The following is a 27,347-nucleotide window of genomic DNA, read 5'->3' on the forward strand; positions in this document are numbered from 1 at the left end:
GAGGTGAGGCCTGCTGGGAAGTGACTGGATCATGGGATTTATATGGTTTGGTTGTTCCCCTTCCAAATTTCATCTTTAACTGTAGCTCCCATAATCCCTACATGTTGTGGGAGGGACCTACTGGGAGGTGCTTGAATCATGGGGATGGGTTTTCCTGTGCTGTTCTCATGATAGTGAATAAGTCACACAAGATCTGATGGTTTTATAAAGGACAGTTTCCCTGCACACCTGCACATTATCACCTGACTTTTGTTTCTTCACTTTGTAGAGAGTAAATTCAAAGCTGACTACTGAAAAGAAGCCTCTTGTCTGCTGCCATGTAAGACATGTCTTTGTTCCTCCTTCGCCTTCTGCCATGATTGTGAGGCCTCCCTATGGAGGCCTCAATAGGTTCCACAATCATAAACCTATGGAAGTTACATGTGGAACTGTGAGTCCATTAAACCTCTTTCCTTTATAAATTACTCAGTCTTTGGTATGCCCTTCTAGCAGAATGAGAACAGACTCATACAGGGTTGGATCCCTCATAGATGGCTTAGCGCCATCCCCATGGTAATGAGTCCATTCTCACTATAAGTTCACACAAGATCTGGTTGTTTAAAAAAGAGCGTGGCACTTCCTCTTCTCTCTCTCTCGCCCCCGCCCTTGCCATGTGACATGCTGGCTCCTCCTTTCCTTCTGCCATGATTGTAAGCTCCCTGAAACCCTCACCAGAAGTAGATGCCAGCACCGTCCTTGTTGTAATGTCTGCAGAACCGTGAGCCAATTAAACATATCTTTTCTTTATAAATTACCCAGCCTCCGGTATTTCCTTATAGCAATGCAAGAATGGCCTAACGCATCTGTGATTAAACCCTTTTCTGTTTGATTTGACTACTAAAATACTACATTCTGTTGATGCTGTGGATCTAGCTAAAAGACTGCTGAATCTGGAGTTTGGTAAAGCTAGCAAATGACATATTTATTAAGTGACTTCACTATTGTTTGAATGAGGAGATAACAATACCAAGCATAAAAGAAAAACATGGAGCAAGCTCATTGTCTCCTTGGAATCAAGTGTCAAGGCAGGGAAGGATAAAATATTAAACCAAAATGAGAAGATGAAACAAAAAAAATAGATTTTATATGATTGGAGAAAATTTAATTCCAGATATATATGGCCCTTTAAGACAAGACATCAGTTAAATGTTTTGTTTCATTTTATTTCCTCTTTCTCCCAGAAAGGATGTATGGGCCAGAAACAAAATATTTTTATAATTTTTAAGCACTTTACAGTATGTTTTCATATAGATTACTGCATTTGATCTTCACAATTACTCTATGAAGTGATATTTATTAATGTCCCCATTTGATGGATGGGACACCAAACTCAGAGCAGCTAAGCAACTTGCTGAAGCATGTAAACTGTGCTTAACACAGCACTCAATGCCAAGTTTTCTGATCTGAAGTCTTTCTTTCGGACAAAACTCTGCTTCTCCTTACTGCTTTGAGCCAAAGAGAAACAACATAAAAAAGAGATGAGAAACAAAGAAAAATTATAACTTATAAGACAAATTACACATAAGCTGAAGGAGGTCTGCTCATCCCCAAAAGCATCTGCATTAAATTAGCATTCAAGCTCATTGCTTTTTTTTTTTTTTTTTTTTGAGACAGAGTCTCACTCTCTCGCCAGGCTTGTGTACAGTGGCGTAATCTTTGTTCACTGCAACCTCCACCTCCGGGATTCAAGTTATTCTCCTGCCTTAGCTTCCTGAGTAGCTGGGACCACAGGTGTGTGCCACCACACCCAGCTAATTTTTTGTATTTTTAGTAGAGATGGGGTTTCACCATGTTGGCCAGGCTGGTCTTGATCTGTTGACCTTGTGATCCACCTGCCTCAGCTTCCCAAAGGGCTGGGATTACAGGCGTGAGCCACCGCGCCCAGACAGCAAGCTCATTTCTAAAATATGAGTCTTCTATCAGAGTCTATGTATACAATAACAGTTTAAAAATAAGGTATTTGGGGGTAAAAATCAAATGAGAAAAATACTTCATTTCATCTTATAATACACTTTACACTTTAAACCCATTTTCGGCTTCTACATTGTTTGGTATTTGATTAAATAAAGTATTACACATGTAAAAGACTCTCAGTAAATGTGTCCACTGAGAATTTTAGTATGAAAAAGCCTGTGTATGAATTTTATTATTATATTTAGGCAAACATGGATGTATATTATCAAATTTTGCTGATTGTTTTAAAATGGTGGAATAAAAAAGAAAAACCATGCTTCTAATGGTGTCTATCCTATTCCTACTGAGGTTCTACTTTAGAGAAGAGGACTATTACTTTGTGTGTTTTTACCTCCTTTTTTCTGCCCCAAGCATGGTTTACATGCTTCACCAAGTTGCTAATCTGTTCTAAACTCAGTGTCTCCATTGTGAAAGGAAAAGAAATCTTGGGGCCCCCAGGTCACTAAATGAAAGGGAAAAGTCAAGCTGGGAACTGCTTAGGGCCAGCCTGCGTCCCATTCTATTGAAAGTCATCCAGATGCTCACCGAGATAAATGCATATCTAACTGCCTGCTTTGGAAAGGCTAATCAGAAACTCAAAAGAATGCAAGCATTTGTCTCTTATCTATTATCGGGAAGCCCCCTCCCTGCTTCCAGTCTTTCCATCTTTGCTTCAAGTTGTCCTGCCTTTTAGGACCGAACCACTATTCATCTAGCATATGTTGACTGACATCTCATGTTTCCCTAGAATGTATAAAAACAAACTGCTCTGATCACCTTGGGCACATGTCATCAAGACCTCCTGAGGTTTTGTGACAGGTGGGCATCCTCAACCTTGGCAAAATAAACTTTCTAAGTTAACTGAGACCTGTCTTCAGATTTTCTGGTTTCACATTTCAGTAACCATGGAGGGATTCTGAGTGGAGATGCCCCTGACCTTTAACAAATGTCCTATCAGTGTTTGGTAGCAGCATGAGCTAACTTCATGGCTCAAACCAATAGGACAATTCGCTGAGGTCTGAGAGCACCCCCTCCAGAGAATCCGTGATCTCCCAAAATTTGGTCAAGACCTAAAGTTTATTTTGCTGTACAACTCGTCTTTTTTTGGAGTTTTACTTGCTTCCAACAAGGAAGGCAAGACTTCCTGTTTCCATAACGATGGAAATAGGTAAATCCTTTATGGAGTTTGAGCTCACTTCTGACAGGGAAGATGGAGTTTTTTGTTTTTCGTCCTTCTAGAATGGTAGAGAGCAGCCTATAGTCGGAGACCCATTCCTAGGTAACAGAATTGGGGTTTGTCTTGGCTAAAGTTAAGAATAACAACCAACTGGTCTTAATTTCTCATTACCATTAGAGTGCTCAGTAATCACCTAAGTTGTGTGATTGTTTTTGTTTTGCTTAACTGGTTTTTTGTTGTTGTTGTTTATTTCTGTTTCTGTTTCCCATTGGGTTTCACCAGCTTTATTCGATTTGATCAAATACAAAGGAAAGTTCCAAGTTATGGGGAACAAGTCCTTTACAGTGGCTAAATTCCCACACATACACACACAAAAGTGGTGTATGGGGGGAGAAAAAACAAAAGCAAAAGGAAAAAAATAGAATTTTTATTTTGACTACTTAAGGGGCTTTATTTACATAACAAGGCCACCTTTTTGCTAGCCAGGCCAAACTGAAAGAGCAATGGCTGTTGCCCCAAGATGCAAAAGTCCTTGCTTTTTTTATTTTTATTTTTATTTTTTTACCACGACAGCCTGGGTTTGGTTCCTAACTCAAGGCCTTTCTGGTTTGATACTTGGTACTTCTAAAATAGCAGAAACTTGTCCTAGCTAAAATATGGTAATGAAATTTGAAAGGATTTTTTTTAAGGAGCTCAATGGTTAAAAGTCAGCTTAATTAAAAGGATAACATCCAAGATGTGTGTGTGTGTGTGTGTGTGTGTGTGTGTGTGTGTGTGTGTGTGTGTGTCTACGTGCCTGTGTGCGTGTTCGCATTTAAAAGGCCTTCATGTTTTTGTTGTTGTTTTTCTCTCCCAGGACCTTCTCTCTTTTTTTGAGCAAAAGTTTTTTTCCTTCTCAGTTTACTGAACTCTGTTTTCACCTGATCTTTTTAATTAAAATAGTTATTGCAACAGAAGCTACTGTTTTTAAGGAGGAGTGTAGTATAGATACTTAGAAATGTCTTTGTTTAAAAAAAATTTTAAGTGCACTGGAAAAGTATCAGATGGACTAGCCTCATAATTTTCCCTTTTTGGAGACCCAAGATTCAGTGTGAGCTCTGCCCAGAGCTTAGAGATCCAGCTGAAAAAAAGAGAAAAAGGTAGTCCCTATCTAAATACAATTGGTCTCCTTATACCTATAATAAATTTCTGTGATTTTATGTTTGATTTGGCAATTCATCTTTAATTGCCACAAACTTTTTTTGTGTCCACAAAAGGACACAAACTTTTTCTCTCTGTAACTTGAGATGTAAATTTTGCTATCTGATTTTTCATCTAAGAGTTGTTTGTTTTAAAAAGCAAATTTAAGGCTATTTAGCTGACGGTTGCCTAGGGTAAGATAGAAAAAAAAAGGAAAAAAGGAGGTCTTTATGAATCTATAAGATGTACTTCTGTCGGTATGCCTAATATGTCTATATATTCATGTGTTGTGTGCAAAATGTTTCACTTAAAAAAAATAAAAGTGCTTAAATCAGATACTAAAAATAAGACTAGTCAAATGCTTTTCAAGTTGACGTGACTTAAGTAAAATCTTTAATAAATAACCTAGCTTTAAAAATATTTAGTAAAATATTAGAAATGTCTTAAGAATTTGCCAGTATACATTTCTGTTTTCATTTATTAATCAAGCAATTTCATACTTATCCCTGACAAGTACTACAAGTTGCTTATCTTCTCAAAACTTATCTGCTCAAAAGGCATAGGGGTTACAAAACTATAAACCCAGCCCAAAACAGAATGATCTTTGCTTGTGTAATCTTTAATAAATAAGACATTGATATTGATTTAATAAAAATAGCTACATCTTGACTTTAGTAAGATTACCATAACTTTAATCTTGTGGTCTAGTCCACAGGCAGTAAGGCTTGCTATTGCCTTTGTTTCAAAACTAAAACATGCACTAAGTTCCTCCCAAAGTTAGTTCAGCCTATGCCCAGAAATGAACAAGGACAGCTTGGAGGTTCAAAGAAGGAAAGAGGGATGTTTAGGACAAACAAGAAAGTCCAAGTGTGTCATGAATGGTCTGTGTGAGTACCAATAAAAGGATTTATATATTTTTAAAAACTTATATAATCAAATAGTCTATAATTAAAGAGAAACTACAATGCTCTTTCTAGAGATTGAGTTTGATGTAAAACAAAACTTATATACTAAATAACTGGTTAGAAAAATGAAATTTTGTAAAGGGATTGACTGACTCTTAATAAATTATAAAAGATTGTATTTTTTTTAACCCAAACATCAACTTTTATTGCATCTCTCCGTTTTCAGTTTTTTCTCCCCTTTTAAAGGACACAAAATACTAATGCTCTCCCCAAACTCATTTTCAGCTTATATACGTTTTGTTTTTCCTGGAGTTATGTTGCAGTGGCCTGATGCCAACAATGTTTTCCGAAAGGTCTAAAGGAAATGTTTTCTTCCAACATAATATTCTGTGCGGTGCAGAAGGTCTTTTCTCTTGCCTTTTGGTAACTGGCCTAACAGATTTTACATTTTATAAAAACAATTCATATATTATTATTAAGTTCTGGTTTGCTTAGAAATAACTGATATTTTTAAAAATTAATTAAGGTTATTACATCCATGTATCTTTGTGTGTGTGCTTTTAAAGTCCTTGTGACATTGAGTAACAGAACTTTAATTTCTGGGTTCTAAAAAGGATACCAATTCCTGCCAAATCTTAAACACTGATGGCAATTAAAGCTGCATCTTCAGGCCTGGTAGAAGATGCTGGTCAGAATAAACTATACTCCTAAGACAGGGCCAAAAATTAAAGGTACTTAACTCCTCAAGGCCCAGGAACTATTGCAGAAGAGGTGGGTGTGTGAAATTGTGAGAGTCAATTTTTTAAAGATAAAATAGATTCAGTTTCTCTATAAACTAATCATGAATGTCAAAGGCACACTGATGCAAGACCAGTATATAAGCCCCTGTGTCTGATTAACAAGATTTTTCTTGAAGCATTAACCAACTCCTTACTAAAGGTTATAAAGGTTATAAAAGCCATATAAAAGTTATATCTTATGGTCAATATTAAAATTTATAGATTGTTTATATAACTTTGAAAAACATTTAATTGGCTTTATGCTGTTTTTATTAGGGCTTATTGTTTGGAAAATTAAGTCTACTCTCTCAAAGAATGAAGGTTTTTACCTTTTCTGAAATCCTTGAGTTATAACTTTGGTTAAATTAATAACTTATTTTATGGTGAATGACCTGTGTTTCTATTTTGTGATATCAAGTGTTTTTTAAACCTTTAATATTTGACAGACTTTTTGAAATCAAATTATAAATTATGTCTTTTTCTGATCGAATTAATCCTTTAAGATATTAGGTTCCCTAAAGTCTAAAAAATGATATAATTTGTTTTTTTTGGTATAAAAATTATACAGAAAACATGGTCAAATGTGAAATTGTGTTTGGTTTTCTTTGGGCTGTAGTTGTATAAATATGTTATTGGTCTGCGTTCCAAAATCATGGGAAACTCCTATAAATCTGATACAACTTAATGTACATCATCAGTCATAATTATAATTATTATGTTAAATTATTGTGTGCCACAGAGGTAACAAATTTCCTTGTCAATAGTGTCTTTAACTATGGCTGTCCTAAAACCTTTTGTCATCCACAAACAACTGTTGTCTTGTTTTGGTCCTCCTTAGAAGGTGGTTTTATAATCAGCTATAGAACTCTTAACAGGTGTTCTTAAATGCAGGTTTCTGATCACTTTGGAGACTGTAACATTAGAAGAGGGAAAACTTTTGGGACTCTCATGGAGAGCTGAAATGTTCATGAGTATCAAGCAGAACAGGAGGTAAGTGCCTAAACTAAATTGGCAAAAGACTAAAGTAATCTTTCTTAATGTTTTGCTTAAAATGTTGCTGATTCTTTGTTTTGTGTTTCAGAGTCAAGAAAACTTTTAAGCTATTTATAGCTTTTAGCAATTGAGTAAAATATACTCCTATGAACAAAATTTGGAGCATATTTATTTCTACCTAATTTCTCCAGAATTTGGAAACTGTTTGGGTATTGTATTCTTAACTTAGAACAATACAATTATTTGCATAATTGCAATAAGAATTTGTTCTCATTTGTAACAAGACACAATTGGAGAAACTGGTTATTTTACCAAGACTTTGGAATGATGTGTTTTCCTTTAAGGAATCAAACTTGACTTATGGAGCCAATAAAAGCCCTGTGGGAAAACTGTCCTCATACGTGTGTTTACACAGCCCCTGTACAGGGTTCCTGACCTGTGGTAAGTAAAGAATGTCACTTTCTGACAGGCCCAGGAGTCCCAAGTTTATCTTGGAACCTCAAGAGGAAAGGATCACCCAACTCATAGGTATTTGATAGCACAAACTTATGGCTGGGCGCAGCTTTAAAAAAGTCTTATCTGAGGTTCCTCCAATGGAACACAGTTCCATTGAAGCCAATTTAAAAGCCTATGTAAAAAATAGTTATTCTTGCTGCACTGTACACAAATAATTAGGCCAAGTATAACAAAGCAAACCAGTCCTACCATGACTTGTCTTTAGCAAAAGTGGATAACTAGAGAAACGTTATGTTTCAAAACTATAGTACCCCTGTCGTTAGATTATAGTCTTGCCTAATGTTTTTCAGTTTTTATTATTCTCTACAGTTTAGGCTGAATTCTAATTTTTCCTGGCTACAAGTCTCTCAAATAATATTTACTTTTTTTCTTCTTTCTCTTCCTTTTTCCCATGTTTTCCTAATTTGAAATCATTGAAAACTAAGCTGTGCTTTTGTAAAGCCCTGCGAACTGAAGCTTGACAACTTAAACTTCAGAAGCAATAACAGCAACCCATTTACAAACGTAAGCCACTTTCATACCTGCCTAATGATGTATGGACTCCAGAGTAATGTGGCCTATATTAATTTTCCAGGATTATTCTTTTGTTTGTGATTGCTTTTCTCCCTTACTCCCCTATTCTCTCTTCATAGGACATGAGACTTTACAACCTGTTAAAAATGAACTTTCCTAATACCTTGGGATCTACCTGTCTAGGAATAAACTATCCTAATCATGAAAGATCAGATGAAATCTGATACCAGACACTCATTTTCTTCTAAAATGCTTGTCCAAAAGATTTTTGAAAAGAGAAGGGGGAAAATGTGAATGGAAAAGAAGTTGTGGGGCCCCCAAATCGCTAAGCTAAAGGGAAAAGTCAAGTTTGGAACAGAATAGGGCCAATCTGCCTCCCATTCTATTAAAAGTCACCCTTCAGCTCACTGAGATAAATACACGTCTAATTGCCTCCGTTGGAGAGGTTAATCAGAAACTCAAAAGAATGCAACCATTTGTCTCTTATCTACCTATGACTTGGAAGCCCCCTCCCTGCTTTGCTTTGAGCTGTCCTGCCTTTATAGACCGAACCCAGTGTTCTTCTTGCATATGTTGACTGATGCCTCATGTCTCCCTAGAATGTATAAAACCAAACTGTGCTCTGACCACCTTGGACACGTGTTGTTAGGACACATAACCTCTTGAATTCTGTCAAGGTCACATGTCTTCAACCTTGGCAAAATAAACTTTGTAAATTAACTGAGACTTGTTTCAGATTTTCAGTGTCCACATCACCCATCAAATGGGCACATTAATAAATTCTACTTCATGGAGTAGTTGTAATGATTAAATGTAGTCATCCATGTGAATATACACTGTAAAGTGCTTTAAAATTATAAAAGTATTATATTTCTGGCCCAAACATTATTTCTGGGAGAAAGAGGAAATAAAAGAAAACTTAGGCAAAAATTCCAATAGTTTAGAATTCTGTAATACCATGACCAGATGACAGTACAAATAACTAGGGTGTATTAGACAACTCCTGCAATAATAATACTGGGGAAAAAATCCTCAATTTTAGTGGCTTACAATAACAAACTTTATTTCTGTTTCCCATGGGTTTGTGGGTAGGCTGCAATTCAGCTCATCTTGACTAGGATTGGCTGTGTCAGGTTGGACTATAGGCTTCATGTTCATATGTGTGATGTATAACTTCCACATTCTGAGATCAGAAGCTACTTGTGCAATGTACTTCTCATGGCGGATGGCAGAATTGCAAGGGACCAAGCCAAACCATCTGAGCACATTTAAACCTGCTGCTTATCCATAACTAATATTCCATTGTCCAAAGCAAGGTGCATGGCCAAACCTTAAATCAATGGAGTAGGGAAATAAACCGCGTCTCCTCTAGTGGGACGCACAACACAGTAAATGCATAGATATATAATTCTATTACAAGGAGGGAGTAAAGAGTTGGAAAAATCAATTCTATTTACAATATGGGAAATTTTCTTTTTTTAAAGACAAAAGAAACCTTTTATCATCTCTCCCTCCAAGATACAACATACTATATATATAGCAACAGTATGGGAACTTTTCTTACATCAAATTTGCATTAGCCAAAATCATAAAATAACTTTGTTTTCAACCCCCCATATATAAACGATTGTTGTTAAAATATTGGTATGTTGTATATGATAAATACCCATAAATTATATTATTAAAAAATAGGATCAGACTTTGAAAGACTTTGAGAACCATGACAAGTTTAGCCTTGACCCAGGAATAACAGAAAGCTACTTAGGCCCCTTTAACTTTCTATTCAAAGATCCCAAAATGACCTTACACCTGTGTCTCACTACAATGTTAGCCCAGGTGTACATGCCAACCAAATTTGTTTTATCCTCCTTGCCCACACCTAGTTGGGCTCTCAGTACACTAGTCAGAGATAGTTACATATCAAATTTTGCTGACTTATTTTAAAATTATGATCATTACTCAATGTATATATTTATCAAAACATCACACTGTACCCCATAAATATGTATAATTACTATGTGTCAATTAAAACCAAAATAAAACAAAAATATTTTTTAAAATAATGTTTTCATGCACATTCACATACATGTCTTTGTAGAGTCATATCCTTTCACTTACCTTGGATAAATAACTAGGAGTGAAATGGCTGTGTCATATGAAACCTAAAATATATTTGGAAGGAGGCTGAGGCAGGAGAATTGCCTGATCCCAGGAGGCAGAGGTTGCGGTGAGCCGAGATCCTGCCATTGCACTCCAGCCTGGGTAACAAAAGCAAAACTGCGTCTCAAAAAAAAAAAATATATATATATATATTTGGAAACGCTAAAGATTTTCTGTCATTCCCAAAGTATTAGCATCAGAGGCCTTGTTCATAGGTGCAGAGGTAAGGGGCATTAAAACATCATGTATTTGTAAGTAGAGGTTTGCCAGTGGTTGGGAAACAATTCTTCATGAGTATTTCACATTCTGAGCAAAGGCACTGACAACTTTAGTTCTAAACTTTTTTCTAAGGATATCTGTATAATACAGAGCCAGGACTAGAGTGACGCAAACATGGAATCCAGGATTCAAACCTTAAAAAGACATGGTAGCACAAAGAATGAAAAAAAGCAAGTGGGGTGACAGCCCACCCAGGAGTGGCATGGAGCCCAAGGAACCCCCACCTCTAGCCAAGGGAAACAGTGAGTGATTGTGCAGTCACACCCAGGAAACCACACTTCTCCCATGGATCTTTGCAACCAGCAGATCAGAAGATCCCCTCATAAGCCCATGTCACCAGGGCTTTGGGTCCAATAGAAGAACTGCATGGTGGCCTGGCAAAGCAGCTGCTCAGGTACATACAGAGGTTCAGGAGTCTTGCATATTCCTGCCCTGGGATTCCTGACAAGGCAGGAGATTCATTACTATATATCCCTTGTAGGAGGGCTGAATCCAGGGAGCCAAGCAGTGTCATTCTGCAGGCCCCACTTCCATGGTACCTCGTAAGTTAAGACCCACTGGCTTGGAATTCCAGCCAGCCAGCTGCCACAGGCTGGAGTCAGCCCAGTAAAACAACTGAGTTCCCATGGGGAGGGGCAGCTACTAACTCTGCAGTTTGATCAACTCAGGTATTCCAGCCTGCCAGCTCTAGAGAGTCCAGATAGTCCAGATGAGGAAGGATTCCCCACAACACAGCACAGCTGTGCTACCAAAATGCAGCCAGACTGCTTCTTTAAGTGGGTCCTGATTTCATACCTCCTGACTGGGTGAGACCTCCCAACAGGGGTCTCCAGGCACCTCCTACAGGCACAGTTCAGGCTGGCAACAGGTCAGTATCCACCCTGGGACAGAGCTTCCAGAGAAAGAAGTCAGGCTGCCATCTTTGCTGTTTTGCAGCCTTCATTGGTGATACCTCCAGGTACAGGAAAAAACAACACAACTAGGGTCTGGAGCAGACCCCCAGCAAAGACCCCCAGCAAACCACAGCACTCCTATGGAAGAGTGGCTTCACTGTTAAAAGACAAACGGGAAACAACAACAAAAACAACAACATCGACAAAAAAGACCCCACAAAAACCCTATTCATAGGTCAGAAACCTCAAAGATCAAAGGTAGATAAGCCCACAAAGATGTGAAAAAAATCAATGCAAAAATGCTGAAAACTCAAAAAGCCAGAGTGTCTCATCTCCTCCAAATGAGTGCAACACCTCGCCAGCAAGGGCACAGAACTGGACCGAGGCTGAAATGGCAGAATTGACAGAAGTAGGCTTCAGAAGGTGGGTAATAACAAACCTCACTGAGTTAATGGAGTATGTTGTAACCCAATGCCAAGAAGCTAAGAATCATGATTAAACAATATAGGAACTGATAGCCAGTTTAGAAAGAAACAAAACTGACCTAAAGAGCTGAAAAACATGAGAACTTCACAATGCAATCACAAGTATCAATAGCAGGATAGACCAAGTGGAGGAAAGAATCTCAGAGTTTGAAGACTATCTTTATGAAATAAGACAGGCAGATAAGAATAGAGAAAAAAGAATGAAAATGAACTAAACCTCTGAGAAATAAGGGATTATGTAAAAAGACTGAACCTACAACTGACTGGGGTACCCAAAAGAGATGGGGAGAATGGAACCAAGTTGTAAAACATACTTCAGGATATCATCCAGGAGAACTTCCCCAACCTAGCAAGACAGGCCAACATTCAAATTCAGGAACTGCAGAGAACCCCAGTAAGATACTTCATGAGATGATCAACTCCACAACACATTATCATCAAATTTTCCAAGGTCAAAATGAATGAGAAAACATTAAGGGTGGCCAAAGTCCAGGTCACCTAAAAAGGAAACACATCAGATTAACAGGGGGCCTCTCAGCAGAAGCCCTACAAGCCAGAAGAGATTGGGAGCCGATATTCAATATTCCTAAAGAAAAAAATTTCCAACACAGATTATCATAGGCGGCCAATCTAAGCTTCATACAAAGGAGAAATAAAATCCTTTTCAGACAAGCAAATGCTGAGGGAATTTGTCACCACCAGGCCTGCCTTGCAAGAGCTCCTGAAAGAAGCACTAAATATGGAAAGGAAAAACTATTACAAGACACTAAAGAAGTACACTGAAGTACACAGATCAGTGACACTATGAAGCAACCACATAAACAAGTCTGCAAAATAGCTAGCATGATGATGACAGGATCAAATTCACACATAACGATACTAGACTTAAATGTAAATGGGCTAAATGCCCTAATTAAAGAACACAGAATGGCAAGCTGGATAATGAGCCAAGACCTATTGGCGTGCTGTCTTCAAAAGACCCACCTCATGTGCAAAAGACACACATAGGCTCAAAATAAAAGAGATGGATGAAAATTCACCAAGTAAATAGAAAATGGAAAAAGGCAGGAGTTGCAATCCTTGCTTCTGACAAAACAGACCTGAAACCAATGAAGATCAAAAAGCCAAAGAAGGGTATTACATAATAGTAAAGGGTTCAATTCAAAAAGGAGAGCTAACTATCCTAAACACATATACACTCAATACAGGAGCAGTCAGATTCATAAAGCAAGTTCTTAGAAACCTACAGAGACTTAGATTCCCACACAATAATAGTGGGACACTTTAACACCCCACTGACAATATTAGATCATCAAGACAGCAAATTAACAGACATCCAGGACCTAAACTCAGCTCTGGATCAAGTGGACATGATAGATATCTACAGAATTCTCCACCCCAAAAACAACAGAATATGTATTCTTCTCATTGCCACATGGCACTTACTCTAAAATTGATCACATAATTGAAAGTAAAACACTCCTTAGCAAATGCAAAAGAACTGAAGTCACAACAGTCTTTCAGACCACAGTGCAATCATATTAGAGCTCAAGTTTAAGAAATTCACTGAAAACCACACAACGACATGGAAATTGAACAACATGCTCTTGAAACTACATGGAAATTGAACAATGTGCTCTTGAACAACTCTTGGGTAAATAATGTAATTAAAGTGAACATCAAGAAGTTATTTGAAAATAATGAGAACAAAGAGACAATGTACAAGAATCTCTGGGACACAGCTAAAGCAGTGTTGAAGGAAATTTATAACACTAAATGCCTACATCAAAAAGCCAAAAGGATCTGAAATTAACACCCTAGCATCACAACCAAAAGAACTAGAGAACTAAGAGCAAACAAACCCCAAAGCTAGCAGAAGACAAGAAATAACCAAGATCAGAGCAGAACTGAAGGACATAGAGACATGAAAAACTCTTCAAAAAAAAATCAATGAATCCATTAACTGATTTTTTGAAAAAATTTATTAAAAAGATAGACAGCTAGCTAGAGTAATAAAGAAGAAAAGAGAGAAGAATTAAATAAACACAATTGGAAATGATAAGGGGGATATCACCGCTGACCCCACAGGAATACAAACAACCATCATATGATACTATGAACACTTCTATACACATAAATTAGAAAATCTAGAAGAAATGGATAGGGCCGGGCGCGGTGGCTCACGCCTGTAATCCCAGCACTTTGGGAGGCCGAGGCGGGTGGATCACGAGGTCAAGAGATCGAGACCATACTGGTCAGCATGGTGAAACCCCGTCTCTACTAAAAATACAAAAACTTAGCTGGGCACTGTGGCGCGTGCCTGTAATCCCAGCTACTCAGGAGGCTGAGGCAGGAGAATTGCCTAAACCCAGGAGGCGGAGGTTGCGGTGAGCCGAGATCGCGCCATTGCACTCCAGCCTGGGTAAACAAGAGCGAAACTCCGTCTCAAAAAAAAAAAAAAAAGAAAAGAAATGGATAAATTCCTGGACAAATACACTCTCCCAAGACTGAACCAGGAAGGAACTGAATGCCTGAAAAACCAATAATGGGCTCAGAAATTGAGGCAGTAATAAATAGCCTATTTATTTCTTGGTTGAAGAAATAGCCCAGGACCAGAAAAATTCACAACTGAATTCTACCAGACATACAAAGAAGAGCTGGTACCATTTCTACTTAAACTATTATGAAAATATTGAAAAGAAGGAACTCCTCCCTAACTCATTCTATGAGGTCAGCATCATCCTGATACCAAATCCTGGCAGAGAAACAACAAAAAAAGAAAATTTCAGGCCAATATCCTTGATGAACATTGATGCCAAAATCCTCAAAAATACTGGTAGACCAAATCCAGCAGCACATCAAAAAGTCTACCCACAATGATTAAGTTGCCTCATCCCTGGGATCCAAAGTTGGTTCAACACATACCAACCAACAAATGTAATTCATCTCATAAACCGTACCAAAGACAAAAACCACATGATTATCTCAATAGATGCAGAAAAGACCATCAATACAATTCAGCATCCCCTCATGTTAAAATGTCTCAATAAACTAGGTATTTGAAGGAATATACCCCAAAATAATAAGAGCCATATATGACAGACCCACAGCCAATATCATGCTGAATGGGCAGAAGCTGGAAGCATTTCCATTGAAAACTGGCACAAGACAAGGATACCCTCTCTCACAACTCCTATTCAACATAGTATTGGAAGTTCTGCCCAGGGCAATCAGGCAAGAGAAAGAAATAAAGTGTGTTCGAATAGGAACAGAGGAAGTCAAACTATCTTTGTTTGCAGAAGACATGATCCTATATCTAGAAAACACCATCATCTCAGCCCAAAAGCTTCTTAAGCTGATAAGCAACTTTAGCAAAGTCTCAGAATACAAAATCAATGTGTGAAAATTACTAGCATTCCTATATACCAAAAACAGGCAAGCAGGGAACCAAATCATGAATGAACTCCCATTCACAATTGCTACAAAGAAAATAAAATACCTAGGGATAAAGCTAACAAGGGAAGCAAAAAACCTCTTCACATAGAACTATAAAGCACTGCTCAAAGAAATCAGGAAGGACACAAACAAATGGAAAAACATTCCACACTCATGGAGAGGAAGAATCAATATCATGAAAATTGCCATACTGCCCAAAGTAATTTATAGATTCAATGCTATTCCCATTATACTACCATTGACATTCTTCACAGAATTAGAAAAAAAACTATCTTAAAATTCATATGGAACCAAAAAGAGCCTGAATAGCCAAGAGAATCCTAAGCAAAAAGAACGAAGCTGGAGGCGTCATGCTACCCAACTTCAAACTATACTACAAGGCTACAGTAAACAAAACAGCATGGTACTGGCATGAGAACAGACACATAGACCAATGGAACAGAATGGAGAACTCAGAAAAAGACCACACACCTACAACCATCTGATCTTTGACAAACCTGACAAAAAAACAAGCAATGGGGAAAGGATATTTAATAAATGGTGCTGTGAGGACTGGCTAGCCATATACAGAAAATTGAAACTGGACCCCTTCCTTATACAATATACAAAAATAACTGAAGATGAATTAAAGACTTAAATATAAAACCCAAAACTGTAAGAACCCTAGAAGAAAATCTAGATGGTACCATTCAGGACATAGACATGAGCAACAAATATTTCATGATAAAAACACCAAAAGCAACTGCATCAAAAGCAAAAATTGACAAATAGAATCTAATTAAACTAAAGAGCTTCTGCATAGCAAAAGAAACTATCATCAGAGTGAACAAACAACCTACAGAATCAGAGAAAATCTTTGTAATCTATCCATCTGACAAAGATCTAATATCCAGAGTCTACAAGAAAACTTAAATTTACAAGAAAAAAACAAGCAATCCCATTAAAAAGTGGGCAAAGACAGGAACAGACACTTCTCAATAGAAAACATACATGCAGCCAACAAACATGAAAAAAAGCACTCAACATCACTAATCATTAGAGAAATGCAAATCAAAACCACAATGAGATACCATCTCATGCCAGTCAGAATGGCTATTATGAAAAGTAAAAAAATAACAGATGCTGGCAAGGTTGCATGAGAAAAAGGAAAGCTTTTACACTGTTGGTGGGAGTGTAAAGTAATTCAACCATGGTGGAAGACAGTGTGGCGATTCCCCAAAGACATAGAGGCAGAAATACTATTTGACCCAGCAAACCCATTACTGAGTATATACACAAAGGAATATAAACCATTCTATTATAAAGATGCATATGTTCATTGCAGCACTATTCACAATAGCAAAGACATGGAACCAACCTAAATGTCCATCAGTGATAGACTAGATAAAGAAAATGTGGTACATATACACCATGGAATACTATGCAGTCACAAAAAGGAACAAAAGCATGTCCTTTACAAGGACATGGATAGAGTTGGAAGCCATTATCCTCAGCAAACTAACACAGGAAGAGAAAACCAAACACCACATGTTCTCACTTGTAAGTGGGAGCTGAATGATGAAAACATGTGGACCCATGGTGGGGAACAACACACACTGGGGCCTGTTGGAAGGGAGTGTGGGAGGAGAAAGAGCATCAGGAAGAAGAGCTAATGGACGCTAGACTTAATACCTAGGTGATGGGACAATCTGTGCAGCAAACCACCATGGCACACATTTACCTAAGTAACAAGCTTGCACATCCTGCACATGTATCCCTGAACTTAAAATACAAGTCGAAGAAAAAAATGTTAAAAAAAAAAAATGTCATGGTGGTACACACCTATAGTCCTAGCTACTTAGGAGGCTAAAGCAGGAAGATTGCTTGAGCCCAGGAATTTGAGGCTACAGTGAGCTATGATCACACCATTACACTCCAGTCTGGGGGACACAGTGAGACCCTGTCTCTAAATAAATAAATAAAGAGGCACATGCTCCCAGGTTATGCCAGTTCAACTGGCCCAGAATCATCAGCATCTCAGAGCGAGCACTTTTAAAATGTTGAGTCTTGGATATTTCACTTGCCTCATCCTAGTCCTGGACCCACACAGCAAATAGCCTTGGCATTTAGTGTTTCCCTCCAGAGCAAAGGGAGGAGCCATGGGAGAGAGAATGGGGTGTTGGAGAAGAACTTCAGAAGAGAGAGATTTATGAGAAATCTCTCATAAATTTATGGAAAGCCAATCTAAGGAAAGCAGGACTTTAAGTACAATGGAGGCTTCAAAGTTGACTTTTGCTTATTTTGCTTTTAAGTGGGGAAGCCATAGGATTTATGTGCATCACATTGAATTATGATCACTTGTATCTATAAAAACATTTCCCTGCTAGGCTTTAAGCTCCTCACGGGACTCTATCTTGTTCACTTTTGCCCTCCAGTTTCACCCCAGGAACAGAATTGCTATGCAAAAAAAAGTTAATTAATAATGTATCTTAATAAAAATTATATATCTTTAAAAAAAGTTAATTAATTATCTTAATAATGAGTTAGGAAAAATTAACATCCCCTCTCAGATGCTTCATATGCATTTCGTACCTCGACATCCCTTGTTTGTGAATAATTAAAACAAATAAATGAAAATTTTGAATGTTTTTGAGGTTGTTGAACAAATTATTCCAGGTTATGTCTTACCATTTTTCTCTCACTTTTCGTTACTTTAATCATTAGATGGCATATTTTAATCACTTTGTGTGGGATACTAATACGGTAGTTATCTGTACTCTGAAATAAATTTTAATATTCTTTTTATTCAATATAATTTTTTAAATTTATAAGGTACCATGTATTATTCATTGACAAGTCTTGGCTCATGATGCAGATTATATATCATTTTTTTCCATGTGTCATAAGTGGTCATTTAGATTGAAATAAAATTATATTTAATAGAACTCAGAGCCTGCAAATTTTCTTCCATTTCAAACCGATTTTCTCACCACTTCCCCCTGCCAAACATTATGGATGAAAAACCTTTCATTAGGACACTTAGAAGCTCATATTCTAATATTTATTTTTTCTCTAAAAGGCTTTCTTGGATCTAAAAATTTGTATAGGTTGATAGTGGAATCTCCTTGAGAGAAAATAAATGCCTTATCCACAAAGAAGTGAGAATACATATTATATAAATATATATTATATATATAGTCCATTGAAATTTTACCAGACTCTAAAGCCACTAGATTCTGCTCTTTTTCTTTCAATTTAAAGAAATTCAAAGTTCTTCTTTAAAACAATGTATAATTATAGAAAACTTATTAGTCAAAATTATTTTTATTTTAAATGCATTCTAAAATTTTTTAAAATTCTTCCATAGCTATAATTTTGCCTGCAATACTATACAGTTTAATAAATGCAGAAACTTTCTAGAAATATTTCCTTTGCTGATAGAAACTTACATACACCTCCTACTGAGGAAAACCAGGCTCAAAGGTGAGAAATATATAACTTAAAGAATCGCTCATGGCAATTCTAGAAACTCTAGCTTCTCTTTTCCTCGGCTTCTTTTGCCATCCAGAAATAGAAGCTTCGGCTTTTCTCCTTTCCCTGCCCTTTCTTCTAAGCAGGGAAATAAATAAATTATAAAACTAATACTACCAGTATGCTCTGCCAGCTCTCCCCAATGTTAGTTATTATTACCACATTTATTCTGACATTTTTGAAATCTCACAAAATAAGGTGTAAAGGGAAACCAGGCATGTTTCTTTTATCAACCCCTGTGTGTCACCAACTGTTTTGTTTGCTGGAACTGGTTGGATGAGAAAAGGGTGTTGGAAGTCTAGTCCTTAGGTGGGTCTCTCAACTTGATTTCCATCTGTAAGCACAGCCCTACCCACATACCCAATGGTCATCACGGAAAACAGGTGAGAATACAAAGGAAACTCAACTCCACTACTGGCAACAATTGACTCGACTTCAGGAAAATAAGTCCTAGAGGGAAAAGAGAGAAAGCCTGGAATCTTCTCTAAACCACTCATCCCAAGCCATGTCACGTGCACCCTAAGCTTCCATTTTATCATTTGGAAAATAGAAACAACTAATGCCTATTTCTCAAGGCAGTGTAGAGCTCAAATGACACAATGCAAGGAAAAGCAGATTGTAAATTCAATCTAGTTTTAATTTTGCATTCTTTTTTTTCCTGTGCATATGTATTTTCACTGTGCCAAAATTACATGCATTGTATCCTCTTAAAAAAAAACACACACACACATGCAGATTGAAAAACAATCCCCTTGGGCCTCCAACCCCAGTTATATCCATCATCTTTCCTTCCATAGAGCAACCATTACCAGGAGCTAGCATGCATCTGACCACATTGATTGCATCGGACCACACTGATTGCCACACTGCATTTGATGCATCTGACCACACTGATTGCACAAAGATATCTACTTCTTTTCCCTTTAGCTGCAGTTGTTATGCCATTTTGTAAACAGGCCACATTTATTTATTTATTTGTTTGTTTATTTATTTATTTATTTATTTATTTATTTATTTATTTTGAGACAGAGTCTCACTCTGTCACACAGACTGGAGTACAGTGGCGTGACCTTGGCTCACTGCAACCTCTGCCTCCCAGGTTCAAGTGATTCTCCTGTCTCAGCCTCCTGAGTAGCTGGGATTACAGGTGCCTGCCACCAGGCCCAGCTAATTTTTATATTTTTAGTAGAGATGGAGTTTCACTATGTTGGCCAGGCTGGTCTCAAACTCCTGGCCTCAAGTGATCCACCTGCCTCGCCCTCCCAAAGTGCTGGAATTACAGGCATGAACCACCATGCCCAGCCTATTCTTCTTTTAAAAGATATTTGTTTCCAGTATTTTATTAGCACAAAGTGGCCTGAAAGGAGCATCTTTATTCCATCTTTGTACACCAGTGTGAGCATGTAAGGCACGTAGTTCAAGCTGGAATTTCTAGGTCATTAAGGTTCAGGTATTCTACACTTGTGACACTTGTTGCCCAAAGCCTTTCCAATTCATTTACACATTCACCAGCAGGGTACATCAGAGGGCCTGTTTTCTCATATACTCAATATTTTCAGACTTTAAAAGTTTGGTCATTCCAATAAATAAAAGAAACGACATTTTGCTGGTTAATAGTCAGGATGAACTTCTTTTCACATAATGTATTAAATATTTGGATTTCTTCTCTGAATTGCCTGGGCAATCTTTGCTCATTTTTCTGTTCCATCATTTTTTTCTTCTTATTGAGGTATAAGGGTCTTTATGCATTTTGGATACTAATTATTTATGGTAGTGGTCACATATGGTAAAAATTTTTCTCCCCATCTGTTGCTTTTACATAAATTTTGTACATAGTAGTGTCCTTTGACTTGCAAAAGTCTCTACATTGACGTAGTCAAATATATTGTTTTCTTTTTACATATTGTGCTTTTTGTGATTTGTATTTTTAAAGTCTCCCATTAATCATGGTCATAAAGATAGTATACTACAGCCAGGTGTGGTGGCTCACACCTGTAATTCCAGCACTTTGGGAGGCTGAGACAGGCAGATCACTTAAGGCTAGGAGTTAGAGACTAGGCTGGGCAACATGGTGAAACCTCATCTCTACAAAAAGTACAATTAGCCAGGCATGGTGGTGCATACCTTCAATCCCAGCTACTCAGGAGGCTGAGGCACAAGAATATTTGAACCCAGGAGGTGGAGGCTATAGGAAGCCAAGATTGCCCCACTACACTCCAGCTTGGGCAACACAATGAAACCGTGTCTCAGTTTAAAAAAAAAAACAGCAACAACCAAACAGATATTATACTACAATTTTTTATTTTAAAGGTTCTTTTTTAATAAACCAAACATTTAATTTATCTGGAATTATTTTTCATGAATGGTGTGAGAAAGCAGTCTATTTTTAATGTCAAAGTCATTTTCCTAACATGAATGAATGGCTCATCATTTCCTCATTGATTTTTAATGTTATATTCCTCCTAGAACAATTTTCCATTTCTTTCCATGTTCTCCATTCTGATCCTGATCTATCTGTCTCTTCCTACACCAACAGCATGCTATGCTAATTACTACAGTCACTTAATAATGTGTCTTAATGTTTGGTAAGTTCCTTTTACAAACATGTCTTTCCTGCCCATTTACTATTCTATAAGGATTTCAGAATCTGGCCAGTTCCATTAAAAATCTCAGTGGGATTTTGGTATTAAAATAAATTCATAGATTCATTTGGAGAAAGTGTTCCAGCTGAATAATGTAGCTTGTATCTGCATTTACTTAGATCCTTTTTGTCTTTTCACAAAGTTTTATATTTTTTCCTTAAAGATATTATACATATTTGATTGGGTATGCAGTATTACTAGATTCATATTTTGTTGCTATACTGAATAGGACCTTACTGCTTACCTATTTAATTAGTTGCTACTAGTGTATGGGCACAATATTAATTTTTTATACCGATCCTATCTCAAGAAACCTGACTGAACTCTCTTACTAGCTTTATAGCATAGGTTTATCCTCTTGAATTTTCTGTAAATGGTTTGCAAATAATGAAATCTTGCCTTCTTTCCCTTTCAAGTCCTGATAGCTTTAATAGTATTTGAACATCTTGTATTCCTGGTACAAGCTGTCACTTATTTGTACAGCTTTGCTATTTTTTTCAATTTTTTTGTTTGAGTTTTCTTCTCAGTGTCCTTAAGTGATATTGACCTATAATTTTCAACTGACCTTATCCAGCATTCATTATACCCATATAAAATAAGTTTTATAAATTCTACTCTAGATATATTCTATGGCAAAATTTGTAGAAGGATACGTCTGTTCCTTTAAATTTTGGTAAAATTTAGTCATAAAATTCTCTGGTGCTCAAGTTATTTTAAGGAGAGAGGAATGTATTTTAAATCAATGTTTTGATGTTTTATTGACCTTTTAACTGAAGCTTGCTACTTTTGAGTCAAGATTAGTTATCATGTATTTGTTACATTGTTGATGTTCTCTTGTAAGATGCATATGTGGTCATGCATCATTTATGAATGAGGATACTTTCTGAGACATGAGTGATTAGGCAATTTTGTTCTTGTACAAACATCATAAATGTAGATATATTTACAAACACCTAGGCTGTCTGGTAGAGCCCATTGTTTCTAGGCTACAAACCCGTACAGCCTGTTACTGTACCGAATACTGCAGGCAGTTGGAGTACAATGGTACTCGTGTATCTAAACACAGAAAAGTAAAGTAAAATACTGTATTATGATCTCATGTGTCCAACAATGTATATGTAGTCAGTCATTAACTGAAATGTCATTATGCGGTGCATGACTGTAATTGGATTTTATATTCCAGTCTGAAACTCTTAACTGAAGATCATAGTCCACTTGCATTTCTGTGATTATTACATTTGAACTTAATTCTGCCACTTCGTTTCTTTTCTCTTTAACAGGCTTGCCCTTTATTTCCATTTTCCTGCCTCCAATTAAATTGATAGTATTTTTTTCTTCATGTTTTTCTCCCCAATACCAATTAAAAGCCATAGTCTATTTCTTTACTTTTAGGGATTACCTTTAAATTGTTAACATACATACTTAAAATTATGTTTTGTTACCAAATATTAAGTTAAGCATTACCTATTCCTCCCTCCACCACAAGACAAGAAACTTTAACTGTCCTTGATTTTTATCCAAATTCCACTGGAATTCAAACATTTGTTATTTGTTGTCAATCACTTCTTCCTTGTAGATGACGTCTCCCCCTCCACTCCCTCCCCTGTAGCGTCTGTGCTTCTCCTTTCACCTAGGATGTTCTAAAATGTTATTCCAATAAGTATAGACATATTTTTTGAATGCTGTTCAGATTTGGAGGTCTTCTGAGAATGTCCTTCAGTTCTCTCTTTAATTATTGCTCCCTCTATGTACCTCTTTCTGGGTTTTAAAAAATATATTAGATAAAGGTTGGAATTTCTTCTAGAACATATCTACTTTGTTTTCTATCTTTTAATATCTATGCTATATTTTTTCCATGGTTCTCTCTGACCAGTTATGCAAGTTATACAAGATGCATACTTCCCTCAATGACCTCCTCTGAGTGGCTCCGTTTGGAGCTTACATTTGGCACAATTCCAGGATTTGTGGCCCATGATGTAAAATTAGTTCCTGAATTTTTACAACTCATGTTTTAAAAAGCACTTGGAGTACTCTCATGGTAAGAGAAGGCATGATTCAGTCAACTAGAAGATAGTCTTAAGTGTAGGAGTCTAAAAGTTTCTCTGGAAGTGTCCAACTGGTTGTTGAGTAAAATGCTAAATTTTACTATGCTTCATCTTTTTAATCAAAAGGTAAATTATATAATCTCTCCGCCTCTGTCTGTCAATCAAAGAAGATTAATCTATAAATGCCTCAAAATATAAAAGTCAGTCATTACATGAATACAAATTATTTCCATGAATGCCACATTGTGCAAATCCTCATCCCTTGCTTTGTACGGAGAATGTCCTTCAAATCTGTCATCACTTATAGCCTTGTCTTTAAGGCAATTTCCTTCAACATGGAAATTAAGATTTGCCAGATGTCAGTGTAATCATGTTCTGAAATCATCCATCTCAGAAAACAAATAGTTTTAGGTGTTTTATTGTGTGCACATGTTTGATTTTCTTTGTCTTACATTTCCTTTAAAAAAGCAGCAAGACTTAACACAACCAGAGGCATTTGATAGGCCAAACCCTTAAATCAAGTGACTAAACTTTTCTGAGCAAAACAAAAAGGAATCTTAGAGGAATGTTTTAAAACAGGAAAGTTTATCATTAAAACAGCTCATATTTTTATTGAAATTTAGTTCTTTTAATAAATCAAGAAGTTCTAATTACAGAATTTTTGCCATATTAAGATAATCCACTCTTGAATAAGTTTTACAGTTTGTAGTATGCTTTCCTATACATAAATTATTTACTCTTCTGAAAAAGCCTACAAGTATTGCTTTACTAATGAGAAAACTGAGGTTAAGTGCAGTTAAACGACCTATGTAGAAACAAACCAAATCAGTGGCTGAACCCAGATTCACATTTATGCTGCCCATGCCAAGGTGTTTACTGCCTTCTCCAAGTCCAACTCTCTTTAAAATCATTTCAATGAAAATCACTGTAACAAACCAGACTTATGAGAGTCACTTAATGACTCCACAGTTTAAAGGTTGCTATGCAATTCTGCTGCCACAAAACAATTAGATACATTTTATTGTAATCAGATGCAATCTGTATTTAAACAGCCAAGCTTTTAGTCTATAATTATCTTAAGAGATTCTTCCCCAATGGGATAACAGAGATATCAACAACCATCACCACAATCCAGCTTTGGAACACTTCCATCCCCTTAGTAAGATCCTTCACACCCATTTACATTTATTCGCCCCTTCTTCCCCCCAGCCCTAGGCCATCACTAATCTACTTTCTGTCTCTATAGTTACCTTTTCAAGACATTTCAAATAAACAAAATCATGCACTTTGTGGCTTCTTGTGCCTGCTGTTTCTCTTTGAATAATGCTTTCGACATTTGCCCATGAAGTGTATGTCAGTAATTTGCTCCCTTTTATTGCTGAATAGTATATCGTTGTGTGAACATAACACGTTTGTTTATTCACTCACCAATTGGTAGACATCTGAGTAGCTTCCTCTTTTTGTGAACCAACTTTTACTGCAATTTGACAGCTAGTCGTCCACATTCTGTGTTCTCCTCTCCAGGACACCAACTTCCTAAGTGGCTGTGTGTGCCTGTAGAAGATAAGATCTGATGTCTCAGCTCCCTCCACTAATTATGACCCTTCTCAGTCCCTAGTCCAGTGGATTACAACAAAATTGGCCTTTAAAGACTAGTAAGATCATTATGTGACTTTTTCCATCTTACCTTTTTATTACCACACTATGAACGGGGTCATTTAAGGTATTTTTTTTCTAGCCTCTGAGCTGTGGTTACAGTTGCACAACTCCTATTTTACTGAGAGTCACTAAATTGTACACTTAAAGTAGGTGAAGTTTATGGTATATGAATTATATCTCAATAAAGTTGTTAAAAGGAGAAGGTTGGGGAGGACAGATGATAAAACATAGGTATAGAAACCTAAATGATAAGGTTCAACTTGTCAACCTGAGCAACAGATACAACCTCCAAAGACCCACAGACAATCCTGAATGAGTCAGTCAGCTGTTCATTAGCTTCAGGGTAATCCTGCTAGCATAAATCCTGTAACTGCTCTAAACTCTGACCATTCATATGCCAAGTCTTGGCCTTTCCTTGGTCTCTGTCACACTGGACAAATCCACACAACTGGGAAAAATGGGCAACAGTGCACAAGGCTAACAGAATACACTTTTTACACCATCAGAACTACCTTCAAGCTCTGTATCTGCCACTTCTTTGCAAAATAAGTCACCCAAAGTTTAGAGTAGATTTAACAAATCAAGATAAAAGAAACTCAGTTGAACCCAAATTTCAGATAAACAATGCATAATTTTCCAGTATATTGACTCATGCAATATTTGGAGCATACTTATATTTAAAAATTATTTGTTATGTATCTGAAATGCACAAATAACTAGAGATCCTATATTTTATCTAGCAACCCTACCAAATTTACATATCCCCTTGGTAATAGGGGGCATGTTAGTAAAACCAAAGTATAGAATTATGAGATTGAATAGGCCATTTAAATACATTAGCAACTGATCCCTAAAAATTAGCTTGCTATATAACTGTTCTTCTGCCTTAACTACCCCTTTAGATGTTCAATCATCCCCTGCATGTGGAGCCCCATCCTGAACCACAGTTGGCTTTGATGGGATGTCAACAAATCACTCACGTCTTGCTAATAATCCTACCACAAACAACTGGCATACAACAGTTAATCATTCACCATAGACTAAGTCCCAGGCATTTCACAAGAGGTAGTTCCTACCTATGGACAGGAACGAAGACTAGGGAAGGGAAAGAAGAAACTATGCTTAGATAATGAGCACAGTTCTGGGACTAGAACCCTCCCCCTGGACTCTTTTTTATGCCATCTACCATTAGTACTCCCACTGTTCCATGCTTAGGACAATTCATGGTGACAACAGGTTAAATCAAACCCAGGTACACAAGTTTTAGCCACCATAACAGCCAGCTCTCTCACACTCTGGAGTATAACAATGCCAGGCCATGCTCACCTGCCCTGAAGATAACAGCTTCAGGTAAGGAAGCAGATCTTTCAAATAACTTCCTGATTCTAAAAGCAATACAAAAAGAACAGTAGAGAAGAAAGAAAACAGTGACAACCTAGAACCTAATGACAACCTGTGAGGAAAAAAGTTAAGTAAATGCTACATGTAATTTTACACAGCTAGGATCATACTTTACTTTTATATCTTCCTTATTTACAATAACATAATTATTTTCCCCAAATATTTTCCAAATATATGATTCTTAATGAATATCTAACACTCCACAGATTAATTATATAAAGTAACCATTCTATTTGGTTGGTGCCTACTTCTTATGATTTTCAATATCAATAAGATCAACAGTCTTGTACAGATGCCTTTATTTGCATCAACATAATTTCCCTATGACATATTCCTATAAAGGAATTACTACATGGACAACTGCCAAATTTGTACTTCCACTAGTACTGAGAATATATAAGAGATCTACTTTTATAAGCCCCACATCTACATGCCAAAGATCTATTTCAATTCTAAGGACAAAAATCATTTATGGTTATTTTTGAGAGAATAATATCACTGACTTGTCTTTATTCCTGTCTTCAGGATGATTTTGCTATTCAAAGAACAGCAGAGAGCAGGGACCACCAGGAGTTCACAGATGTGAGGCCAATGTCCACTAACCATCCTCTGGTGGTCTACGGAATTCTGTAGCTGTCAAATATAGCTTTTATCTAACACTTCTTATTGGACTCACTCTCTGGGGTTGGAAGTAGCTACTAATAGAGTGTGAGAGTCTGGACAGCAAGATATTGGGCGACAGAACTGAGGAGAGAGCTGGGTG

The 27,347-nt window shown here is 36.9% G+C and overlaps 1 long non-coding RNA gene across 1 annotated transcript in view; it reads right to left on the reverse strand.

Moving 5' to 3' along the window:
* LOC144581091 (uncharacterized) overlaps positions 1–27,347 on the reverse strand; it is a 281,407-nt gene that overhangs the window by 175,952 nt on the left and 78,108 nt on the right. Inside the window, exon 2 of the long non-coding RNA XR_013531624.1 lies at positions 24,953–25,078. This is a non-coding gene — a long non-coding RNA (uncharacterized LOC144581091). The remainder of the gene's footprint in view (positions 1–24,952; positions 25,079–27,347) is intronic.

The sequence above is a fragment of the Callithrix jacchus genome, chromosome X (assembly GCF_049354715.1).
Source record: "Callithrix jacchus isolate 240 chromosome X, calJac240_pri, whole genome shotgun sequence".
Taxonomy (NCBI): Eukaryota; Metazoa; Chordata; class Mammalia; order Primates; family Cebidae; genus Callithrix; species Callithrix jacchus.